Source organism: Sapajus apella, unplaced genomic scaffold, assembly GCF_009761245.1.
Source record: "Sapajus apella isolate SASKATOON/1434 unplaced genomic scaffold, GSC_monkey_1.0 scaffold6, whole genome shotgun sequence".
Classification (NCBI taxonomy): Eukaryota; Metazoa; Chordata; class Mammalia; order Primates; family Cebidae; genus Sapajus; species Sapajus apella.
This window is the reverse complement of record NW_022436946.1, coordinates 63,069,272-63,082,230: the sequence shown is the minus strand read 5'-3', so window position 1 is coordinate 63,082,230 and position 12,959 is coordinate 63,069,272. Positions and strand designations below refer to the sequence as shown.

The following is a 12,959-nucleotide window of genomic DNA, read 5'->3' as shown; positions in this document are numbered from 1 at the left end:
AGGAGGCCCCTACTGAGAGAACTCATTCCCCTATCAAAAATACCGGGAGTTATTTTCAGTAGGCGAAAATTTCTCAGATAAAACTGCCCGTTTTACATCGATAGCCACCTGTGTAGATCGGTTCTTTACTGAAGGGTCTTAGAGGGAAACTTGGAAGTGGGAGGTGGGTTTTGTGTTCTTGAATGAGAAGACACATTTTTCTCAAAATGTGAGTTCTTTCTGTGTTTATCAATTTTACATAAGCCAAATGAAAATATCAAGGTTTTAACATTTTTGCACGACACCTGCTGTCTTTTACTATTGTGATGACATTTTAAATAATTTTATAATGGACTGAAAAAATACTGGCTTCTCTAGATATTAAAATATACTGTTAATTTCTATAATTAATTGTTTACTAACAACTGAAAATACAGATAAATGCATGGAACAGAATAGGAAATCCAGAAACACTGAAATGATATAAGAGATAATGTAAGGATTGATAATGTTAACAGGTATGAATAGGAAAGAATGAATTATTAATAAAAAAATGCCTGCTCTTTGAAGAAAACTAAAATTTTATATCACAAACATGAGTGCCTGACGGAATACAGATTGAAACTTTTACATATGCAAGTGAGAAAAAGTATCAGAAGAAAACAAATGCTTATTTTACAGGTATATTTTATGTTGACAAAGGCCTTCCTAAGAATGACCTCAGAGGCAGGCATTCTGAAGGTTGATTTAGCAAACTAAAAATTAAAACTGTCTATGTATCAGAAAAAAATAAGTAAAGAAAACATGCTTGAAAAGTACTTACTATATTATATATATATTCAGATGAGAATTATGTTTTTATTTTACAGGGAATTCATTATATATCATATCATATGTATAGTACTGGTATGTATAGCATATATATGACATATATAATGTTGTATGTATATCAGTTATATATACAAATTAGATGAAAAGTTACATATATACATATTAGATGAAAAGTGCATCTTCACTTTATAGGGACTTATTTCCAATCAAATAAAAACTAATAAAAGTGGGCAAAGAATGTTTTTGCAGATTTACAAGTTACTTATGTACATAGGAAAAAATCCTTGCTTTTCTGGTATAAGAATTTAAATTGAAAGAGGAATGAAACTGCTTTCTCTTCACAATGTGTGTGAGGCTGTTTTGTACTGCTGCTTAAAGTTTAAGTTGCTGATTACTTTTTAAATAGACAATTTGGTGGTAAGTACTACATTTAAAAAATATGTATACTTGTTACCCATCAATTCCATTATATAAAATACCCTTAGGAAGTAGAAATGCTTGCACTTTGTTTTTGGCAGCACTTAATTTCAAATGAACAGATAGAATGAATTCTATAAATAAATATCTGTTGCAGCCATAGGATGGAATAATATGTGACCATTGAATGTGACAATAGATAGAGGAGTATGTTGATGTGCAAAGATACATTTTGTTATAGTCAGCAAGGAAAAAAGAATCAGTTTGATTATACATACACACAAACATACTATGGTCTTGTGTTAACAATAGATGTGTACAAAATATGATAACATTTCTAATTTCTGGGCATTTGCATTTTAAGTGAAGTTTTTCTTATCTGTGATTGCTGCAGTGAGCATATACAACACTTCTATTAAAGTTTATCATTAATGGCATAATTCTTGGGAAGAGGAATATGAATCTTGCCAAGATAAAAATAATCTCTCACTTTCTATTTTTATCATTATTATTATTGTGTGTTATCTTTGAACTTTTAGCCTTTTCAGAAATAAAAAGGGAATGTTTTTATCTCTCTCCAGATTTTATGTATATATTTTATTATGTACATAGATTTTTCTTACATGTAGCTGTATCTCATATATGCAAACAATGATAGAGTAATCGTTTCATTTTACTTGTATTCTTTGAAAATAAAAATAACAAATATAAATGATTACTATTGCAAAAATACTGCTTTATAGGAGTTTATTTAAAAGCATTGAACTCCCTATCTGTATTTATCCATTCTTTCATTCAATTTATTCATCGAACATAACTTGAGTGCCTATTATGTAGCAGACATATTCTGCTATCTCTCAGGACCCTCCCATCCTTAAAAACTTTATGTTTACCTACCCTGTCTGCACAAGCTGAGAGATTTGAAATGGGGATATTAGGACTTAATCTCATTTAAACTTTATCTCCCATCTTTCAAAGAAAAGAATTTCTGAAGTTAGAAAATAGTAGAAGATAACCTTTAACTGCCCTTTCTAAAGTTTATCAGTCTTAAACTCATATTAATCATTGGAAAGTCTGATTTGCATAAATTCTCTAAATATAAGTATTGAATAAAATAATCCATACCTATCCATTTGAATCATGAGTTTCCTTCGGCTTCAAGTTGTTTGAAAATCAAAGAAGTAATTTGTTTAAAAAATGTGTTATTGTTATTTCAGTGTTCTTTCCCCATAGTACCTTTAAGAACTGAAATGTATTTAAGTGCCAGTTATATCCCTAGAACTGCCCTAGCTCTCCTGAGTATACCATATGCTACTTAATGAAATGGCTCATGGATTGTATGATGCCCCATTATTATATATATTAATAAAATAATTTTTAAAGTGCTACCAATTATAGTTGTAATAAATCACGAATTATAAGTGGCATTCCAATATCAGAGGTGTTAAAATGTGACCTAGTCTTTAAGTCATCCTACAAAGTAGGTATAATTGTATTATTTTACTTAATTAAAACTTTTTTGTTAAATAGTAGTAATAGAAATAATCCCAGAACTCTGGGAGGCTGAGGTGGGAGGATCGCTTAATGCCAGGAGTTTGAGACCAGCCTGAATAACAAAATGAGATTCTTACTCTACATAAAATTTTAAATTAGTAGCTGGGCATGTTTGTGCACATCTGTAGTCCCAGCTACTCAGGAGGCTGTGTATGGAGGATCGTTTGAGCCCAGGAGTTCCATGCTACAGTGAGGTATGATTACACCCTTGCACTTCAGCCTGGGCAAAAGAGTGAAACCTTGTCTCAAAAAACAAAAATCTAACAATTTTTAGTTGTTGCTGTAGGAACTGTTTTAAATACTTTACATAGTTTCTCATTTAAGCATCATGATGTCCTATGAGATAGCTATTGTTGTTTTTACTAATGAGGAAGTTGAGGCACTGAAAGGCTAAGTAATAGCTGGTAAATGACAGAGTTTAAAGTAGGACTAAAACCCTAGTTGAACTGAATCCAAAGACTGAGTTCTTTCTATTTAAATAGAAAGAACTGCTGCTGTTTTCATTAAGGTAGTGAGCAATAAGAGCTAATAAGTATTGTACTTTCTTCAAGAAAAATAAGGAAGAGGAAAACATGCTATTCAATGTTTACAGTTACGTGAATGACTGTATGTTTTGAGATATTGCACTACAGTTTCCTGAAAGGTCCTCTTACTCTCATAGAACTGCTCTACATTTGGCCTGTGCCGGTGGCTGTGTGGAAGTGGTCACTCTCCTGGTGAACAGAAAATACCAGGTTGACATTTCTGACAAACAAAGTGGCACACACCTTTGATACAAGCACATAGTAGCCAACTCTTTCAGCATTACATGGATTTTAATTTATATATGTATATAATTAAAATAAATGTATCTTATTTAAATGAAACTAGGTGAAACCTGTGGAATGTATATTTTGAATTCTTAGAATTTACAGTCTATTTCTTGATCTAATATGGACAGGCTGTACGTTACCAGGAAGAGACTTGTGCTATCATTCTGCTGAAACATGGCACCACACCAAATCTTAAAGATATCTGTGGTATCACTGGTCTCCATTATGCTGGGTATAATGAAAGTACGTTACTGGCAGAAAAACTGCTTTCTCATGATGCAAATATTGGAGCAATGGACAAGGTGTAGATAATCGACTTTCTTTTCAAAATGTTTGTTTTAACCTTGACATAGGTAAGGGTCAATTTTTTATATTTGGAAGCTCAATCACTTGCTGAATGTAAGCAAATTAAGTTATTTTGAAATAACTTAATTGTTTAAAATTGTATTTTAAATAGTGATACTTTGAAAGAAGCATTAAAGGGCACAACTTTTTAAAATACACTTTAGAAAATATTTGTGAATTTCTTAAAGGTAAAACCTTTTCAATTTGTTTCAAATGCAGGGTTTTTTTTTTTTTTTTTTCCTAATTAATGTAAAGCAACACAGGAAAGAAAATATGCCCTGAAAATAGGCTTTATCTTGAAGCTCAAACAAAACTAAAGCAACTTAGAATAAATGGACATCTTGCTGCTGCTGACAATTTTCTAAAAACCTGATGTATCATCTCGCAGTGGCAAGGCTTAAGAGGGAAAAATGGGGAGGGAAAAGGAGAGCCATTAGAAATATGCAGGTCACTTGAAAATTAGGTAATAATGGAAAATGCCAAGAAGAGTTTTTGTTTTTTTTTTTTTTTTTTTTTTAGTTTGTTGTTCTTCCAGTTTATGTGTTGAGACAAGGTGCTCTTTAGCTTTGGGACTAATAAATTTTGGTTTGAAAAAGAGAGAGAGTTGAAACTTGCCTAGAGATTAATTTTAGGAGGACTCTGAGGAAACCATATTGGCAGTGAATTTGTGGTGACAAAATGAGAAATACTTTAACAGAAGATGAAACAAATTATTAACGGACTTACTACCCATCCAGGCAGAAACAGCCACTTAGATCTAAGAGTTTAAACTTTCCTCTCAAATCTAGAATGTCTTGATGGAAAGGTGGGAGATAACGAGCTTATAAATAGCAAAATAAAGTTGGATTTTGAGTTTATTTGTCCCTGCTCTACTCATACCCATGAAAGTTAGATGTAGATTTAATAAATGACTCTATCTTTTATTCTTTTCCTTTTTTGGCCACATCTACAACTGATAAAGGGAATTAGCCATATGGGTGAGGGATGAGACTGAAGTGATTGCCTGCTGCACTAATTTTCAGAATTGTGCATTACAATGAGCTGAGCAAATTTTGTTAAAAATCTAAAATTTTAGGCTTTCCCCTAAATCTTTTGATGTAATAGATCTAATAAGGCCTGAATGTGTATGTTTAAAATGTTTTCTTGAAGCTGGGCACAGTGGCTTATTCCTTTAGTCCCAGCTTGAGCCTAAAGGTTTGAATCCAGCTTGAGCAACACAGTGAGACTCTTAACTCTAACCACAGTAACAGAAAAACAACAACAACAAAACAAACAAAAACCTTGAGGTTTGGATACACTCCTACTTAAGAACCCCAGAATAGATAAGTGCAATATATACGTTTCTGTATCTCAAAAAATCTCTAGAAGATTTGGCATTTGCTAGGTGCTGCTTTCTTCAAAATTCTCCTTTTCACTAAGATTAGCCTGACTTACCTGTCTTTCTCTATGTCTGTGACTGGGAAGTGAAAAGGAATACTATTGGCAGTATCTTTCAGCTTGCAGAATAACACCTTTTTTTTCCCCACCATTAATCATTCACTGCCATTCAGAGAGTCTTTAAAAATTTGCTTATGGGTAATCTTTCAATAAGTAGAAGCTGACTCTTTAATGATATCATGTCCCTTTGTCACCATGCAAGTGATTATGTGTCAACAAATGTTCATTACAAGTTGGGTTTTCTCAATTAAAATAATAGCCAATCCTAAATTTTTTTTTAGTTGAAGTTGTATTATGAACTATCTCAGTATGTCTGTTAAGTTTATAGATCTTTAGCATAACCAGAATGTCAGCTTTATACCCTGAAATCCGTGAAGTTGGGGGCTGTAGAGATAGAAAATATAGGCCTTACCCTCGAGAACCTCTTGGTTTCAGAGGGAAACAATGAAGTGATTACAATATACCATGTTAAGTGCTGTGATCAAAGCAAGGATTCTTGGGACTGGTATGTTTGAAGGGAGTTTTGGCGATGACCACAGTTAATGTGGTGAGGCAGAGGAGGGGTGTTTGCAAGGCAGAGAGCAGCACATCAGAAAACACAGAGGAGTGAGAAGGAAAGGACTGGTTTTCATTTACTCCCTTTCTACATTGTATGTTGAAGTTCAAACATCTTAAAGAAGATTTTTAGTTCATTTGAGAAATTTGTAATTTTGTGAATTTTTTTTTTTTTTTTTTTTTGCTGTTTTATAGGGCAGGAACACACCACTTTTATTTGCTATAATTTGCAGGAGACAGCAAATGATGGAATTTTTAGTGAAAAACCAAGCAAATGTACACGCCGTTGATAGGGTGAAACAGTACAGTAGTTCTTGTTTAAAATAAAAGCCTGAGTGTTCTAGAGTGGAGTCACTCAAGTCAGAAATATTAATAAGATTAACATAATTATTGGCATATAGTGAAAAATACCAACACAAATAATCAGGTAGAAAGCAAATGTTTGGACTAAGCAACATAAAGAACATATAGTAGGATCCATTTTCTGTTATAATATAGAGTGTTTGTTATTTGTAATCTGATGTTTTTGGTATTGTAATCTTTTATTAGCTAAAAGTTTTTGTATTAGTTTTATTAATTTTTGAAGTGTGGACTTTTAGTTTATGACTACTAGTATTGCCATTATTATTATTTATTGTTTTCAGGCTGTAGATAGTTCTTATCTGACCCCTAGCTGATATGAATTACAATATAACAGACTAGGAATGCAATGGGGGAATCTTAATTTAAATCTTTGCCTACTTTAGATAAATGACCTCAGCACAGTTTCTTGGCCATCAAGGGACTATAAGTTAGCAACTTGTATTATGTCACACCCCAGTGGAACAAGAGACTTCCTTGTTGTCCCTTTCTTTTAGCCTTGGTGATAATTTACAAAGATGAACACTTAAGTACCCATGATGTTTATAGACACAAGCTAGTCCATGTACGTGGTTATTATGTCTACATTGACAGGCAGGATATTAAATTGATAAAGTGTATTAAATTTGCTGTTTCATAATGACTTTATTAAAGTTCTTGAATGGAGATATTTCTTTGTTATTTTAGAACAGTGCTCATGCTTCCTGTACATTATGGTTCATCAAGTATTGTCAGTATTTTTCTTCAGCAAAATATTAATGTCTTTACTCAAGTTATGTGTGTATGTGATGCAGAAGATTATGCTATTTCTCAAGGTTTGACAAGGTAAGTGTTTGTACTAAAAGGCCAGTTAATACTAAATTGATGTTTAAAATAATTGCAACCATTGAATCTTATACATTAAGTGAGAGTTCATGGTTTGGTTCAGGTACTTTGAAATAGCAAAACTTAGTCCACTTTTTAGCTAGAAACCAAGCAGAAGGCTAGAATAGTTAGAAGTAGAATGCAAGATTCTTTCAGGATTTTTAAGACCTTTATCCCGAGGGATCTCAATGTGGTTTATTTTATTCTAAGTATAATCCCAACGCATCAGAAAAAAATAGATCCACATCCTTGACCTCTTTTTTATTCATTTTTTTATTACATTTTAGGTTTTGGGGTACATGTGAAGAACATGCAAGATTGTTGCATAGGTACACTAATGGCAGTGTGATTTGCTGCCTTCCTCCCCACCAACTATATCTGGCATTTCTCCCCATGTACCCCCCACTGTCCCTCCCATATTTCCTTCCAATGGACCCCAGTGTGTGATGCTCCCCTCCCTGTGTCCATGTGTTCTCATTGTTCAACACACACCTATGAGTGAGAACATGCGGTGTTTGATTTTCTGTTCTTCTGTCAGTTTGCTGAGAATGATGGTTTCCAGTTTCATCCATGTCCCTACAAAGGACACGAACTCATCATTTTTGTTGGCTGCATATTCCATCATGTATATGTGCCACATTTTCCCTGTCCAGTCTATCATCGATGGGTATTTAAGTTGCTTCCAAGTCTTGGCTATTGTAAACAGTGCTGCAATGAACATTTGTGTGCATGTGTCTTCATAGTAGAATGATTTATAATTCTTTGGATATATACCCAGTAATGGGATTGCCGGGTCAAATGGAATTTCTATTTCTAGGTCCTTGAGGAATTGTCTCCCACAATGGTGGAACTAATTTACACTCCCACCAACAGTGTAAAATTGTTCCGATTTCTCTACATCCTCTCCAGCATCTGTCATCTCCAGATTTGTTAATGATCGCCATTCTAACTGGCATGAGATGGTATCTCAAGGTAGATTTGATTTGCATTTCTCTAATGACCAGTGATGATGACCATTTTTTCATATGTTTGTTGGCCTCATATATGTCTTCTTTTGTAAAGGGTCTATCTGTTCATATCCTTTGCCCACTTTTGAATGGGCTTGTTTGTTTTTTTCTTGTAAACCTGTTTTAGTTCTTTGTAAATTCTGGATATCAGCCCTTTGTCAGATGGGTAAACTGCAAAAATTTTTTCCCATTCTGTTGGCTGCCGATCACTCTAATGACCGTTTCTTTTGCCGTGGAGAAGCTGTGGAGTTTGATTAGGTCCCATTTGTCGATTTTGGCTTTTGTTGCCAAGGCTTTTGGTGTTTTGGTCATGAAGTCCTTGCCTACGCCTATGTCCTGAATGGTTTTGCCTAGATTTTCTTCCAGGGTTTTTATGGTGTTAGGTCTTATGTTTAAGTGTTTAATCCATCTGGAGTTAATTTTAGTGTAAGGTGTCAGGAAGGGGTCCAGTTTCTGCTTTCTGCACCTGGCTAGCCAGTTTCTCCAACACCATTTATTAAACAGGGAATCCTTTCCCTGTTGCTTGTTTTTGTCAGGTTTGTCAAAGATCAGATGGTTGTAGATATGTTGTGTTGCCTCCGAGGCCTCTGTTCTGTTCCATTGGTCTATATCTCTGTTTTGGTACAAGTACCATGCTGTTTTGATTACTGTAGCCTTGTAGTATAGTTTGAAGTCCGGTAGTGTGATGCCTCCCACTTTGTTCTTTTTGCTTAGAATTGACTTGGCTATGTGGGCTCTCTTTTGGTTCCATATGAAGTTTAAGGTGTTTTTTTCCAGTTCTGTGAAGAAGGTCATTGGTAGCTTCATGGGGATAGCGTTGAATCTGTAAATTACTTTGAGCCATTTTCACAATATTGATTCTTCCTAACCATGAACATGGAATGTTTCTCCATCTGTTTGTGTCCTCTCTTATTTTGTTGAGCAGTGACTTGCAGTTCTCCTTGAAGAGGTCCTTTACGTTCCTTGTTAGTTGTATTCCTAGGTATTTTATTCTCTTTGTGGCAATTGTGAATGGCAGTTCATTCTTGATTTGGCTCTCTTTAAGTCTGTCCTTGGTATATAGGAATGCTTGTGATTTTTGCACATTGATTTTGTATCCTGAGACTTTGCTGAAGTTGCTTATCAGTTTCAGGAGATTTTGGGCTGAGACGATGGGGTCTTCTAGATATACAATCATGTCGTCTGCAAATAGAGACAATTTGACTTCCTCCTTTCCTATTTGAATATCCTTTATTTCTTTTTCTTGCCTGATTGCTCTGGCTAGAACTTCTAGTACTATATTGAAAAGAAGTGGTGAGAGAGGGCATCCCTGTCTAGTGCCAGATTTCAAAGGTAATGCTTCCAGTTTTTGCCCATTCAGTATGATATTGGCTGTTGGTTTGTCATAAATAGCTTTTACTATTTTAATATACGTTCCATCAATACCTAGCTTATTGAGGGTTTTTGCATAAAGGGCTGTTGAATTTTGTCAAAGGCCTTCTCTGCATCAGTTGAGATAATCATGTGGCTTTTGTCTTTGGTTCTGTTTATATGGCGAATTACGTTTATAGACTTGCGTATTTTGAACCAACCTTGCATCCCCGGGATGAAGCTGACTTGATTCTGGTGGATAAGGTTTTTGATATGCTGTTGCAATTGGCTTGCCATTATTTTATTGAAGATTTTTGCATCTATGTTGATCATGGATATTGGCCTTAAGTTTTCTTGTTGAGTCTCTGCCGGGTTTTGGTATCAGGAAGATATTGGTCTCATAGAATGATTTGGGAAGGATTCCCTCTTTTTGGATTATTTGGAATAGTTTCAGAAGGAATGGTAGCAGCTCCTCTTTGTATGTCTGGTAGAATTCGGCTGTGAACCCATCTGGACCTGGGCTTTTTTTGGGTGGTAGGCTTTTAATTGCTGCCTCAACTTCAGACCTTGTTATTGGTCTATTCAGGGTTTCGGCTTCTTCCTGGTTTAGGCTTGGGAGGAGGCAAGTGTCCAGGAATTTATCCATTTCTTCCAGGTTTACTAGTTTATGTGCATAGAGTTGTTTGTAATAATCTCTGACGATGGTTTGAATTTTTGTGGAATCCGTGGTGATATCCCCTTTATCGTTCTTTATTGCATCAATTTGGTTATTCTCTATTTTCTTTTTTATTAATCTGGCTAGTGGTTTCTCTATTTTGTTGATCTTTTTGAAAAACCAGCTCCTGGGTTTATTGATTTTTTGAAGGGTTTTTTTTTGTCTCTATCTCCTTCAGTTCTGCTCTGATCTTAGCTATTTCTTGTCTTCTGCTAGGTTTTGAGTTTTTTAGATCTTGCTCCTCTAGCTCTTTCAATTTTGATGATAGGGTGTCCATTTTAGATGTCTCCTTGCTTCTCATGTGGGCACTTATTGCTATATATTTTCCTCTAGAGACTGCTTTAAATGTGTCAAAGAGATTCTTGTATATTGTGTCTTCATTCTTGTTGGTTTCGAAGAACATCTTTATTTCTGCCTTCATTTCATTGTTTATTCAGTCAACATTCAAGAGCAAGTTGTTCAGTTTCCGTGAAGCTGTGCAGTTCTGAGTTAGTTTTTTATTTCTGAGTTCTAACTTGATTGCACTGTGGTCTGAGAGACTGTTTGTTATGATTTCCGTTCTTCTGCATTTGCTGAGGAGTGATTTACTCCCAATTATGTGGTCAATTTTAGAGTAGGTGTGATGTGGTGCTGAGAAGAATGTATATTCTCTGGATTTGTGGTGGAGAGTTCTGTAAATGTCTATTAGGTTTGCTTGTTCCAGGTCCGAGTTCAAGTCCTGGATATCCTTGTTAATTTTCTGTCTGGGTGATCTGTCTAATATTGACAATGGGGTGTTAATGTCTCCCACTATTATTGTGTGGGAGTCTAAGTCTCTTTGTAGGTCATTAAGAACTTGCCTTACGTATCTGGGTGCTCCTGTATTGGGTGCGTATATGTTTAGGATCGTTAACTCTTCTTGTTGCATTGATCCTCTTACCATTATGTAATGTCCTTCTTTGTCTCTTTTGATCTTTGTTGCTTTAAAGTCTATTTTATCAGAGATGAGAATTGCAACTCCTGCTTTTATTGCTCTCCATTTGCTTGGTAAATCTTCCTCCATCCCTTTATTTTCAGCCTTTGTGTATCCTTGCATGTGAGAGGCGATTCCTGGGTACAGCACACTGATTGGTTTTGGCTTTTTATCCAATTTGCCAGTCTGTGTCTTTTGATTGGGGCATTTAGTCCATTTACATTTAGGGTTAATATTGTTATGTGTGAATTTGATACTGCCGTTTTGTTGCTAGCTGGCTGTTTTGCCCAGTAGTTGATGCAGATTCTTCATTGTATTGATGCTCTTTTCCATTTGGTATGCTTTTGGAGTGGCTGGTACTGGTTGTTCCTTTCTATGTGTAAAACCTCTTTCAGGAGCTCTTGTAAAGCAGGCCTGGTGGTGATAAAATCTCTGAGTACTTACTTGTTCACAAAGGATTTTATTTTTCCTTCACTTATGATGCTAGTTTGGCTGGATATGAGATTCTGGCTTGAAAGTTCTTTTCTTTAAGGTTGTTGAATATTGGCCCCCACTCTCTTCTGGCTTGTAGGGTTTCTGCTGAGAGATCTGCTGTGAGTCTGATGGGCTTCCCTTTGTGGGTAACCCGACCTTTCTCTCTGGCTGCCATTAGCATTTTCTTCTTTATTTCAACCCTGGTGAATCTGATGATTATTTGCCTTGGGGTTGCTCTTCATGAGGAATATCTTTGTGGTGTTCTCTGTATTTCCTGGAATTGAATATTTGCCTGCCTTGCTAGGTTGGGGAAGTTTTCCTGGATAATATCCTGAAGAGTATTTTCCAGCTTGTATTCATTCTCTCTCTCACATTCAGGTACACCTATCAAACGTAGATTAGGTCTTTTCACATAGTTCCACATTTCTTGGAGACTTTGTTCTTTCCTTTTTCCCCTTTTTTCTCTAATCGTGCCTTGTTTTATTTCATTGAGTTGATCTTCGACCTCTGATATCCTTTCTTCTGCCTGGTCAATTCGGCTGTTGAAACTTGTGCATGCTTCGTGAAGTTCTCGTGTTGTGTTTTTCAGCTCCATCAATTCACTTATATTCCTTTCTAAGTTGTCCATTCTTGTTAACATTTCATCAAATCTTTTTTCAAGGTTTGTAGTTTCTTTGCATTGGGTTAGAACATGTTCTTTTAGCTCACAGAAGTTTCTTACTACCCACCTTCTGAAGCCTGATTCAGTCATTTCATCATACTCATTCTCCATCCAACCTTGTTCCCTTGATGGTGAGGAGTTGTGATCCTTTGCAAGAGGAGAGGTGTTCTGGTTTCAGGTGTTTTTATCGTTTTTGCGCTGGTTGCTTCCCATCTTTATGGATATATCTACTTGTCGTCTTTGTAGTTGCTGACTTTCAGAGTGAGTCTTTGAGTGGACATTCTGTTTGTTGATGATGAAGTTATTTCTGTTTCTTAGTTTCCTTCTAACAGTCTGGCCCCTCTGCTGTAGGTCTGCTAAGGTCCACTCCAGGCCCTCTTGCCTGGGGATCACCTGCAGCAGCTGCAGAACAGTAAGGGTTGCTACCAGTTTCTTCTTCTGCTTTGTCCCAGGATACCTGCCAAATGTCAGTCTGATCTCTCCTTTATGAGGTGACTGTTTGGATATACAGGGGTCAGGGAGCTGCTTGAGGAGACAGTCTGTCCTTTATAGGAGCTCAAGTGCTGAGCTGTGAGCTCCATTGTTCATTCAGATCTTCTGGGCAGGCACGTTTAGGTCTGCAGTAGCAGAACACATAAACCGCTTT

At 35.7% G+C, this 12,959-nt stretch overlaps 1 long non-coding RNA gene across 1 annotated transcript in view; it reads left to right on the top strand.

Annotated features, from left to right (window-relative positions):
• LOC116549629 overlaps positions 1–12,959 on the top strand; it is a 58,315-nt gene that overhangs the window by 3,976 nt on the left and 41,380 nt on the right. The window lies entirely within an intron of this gene.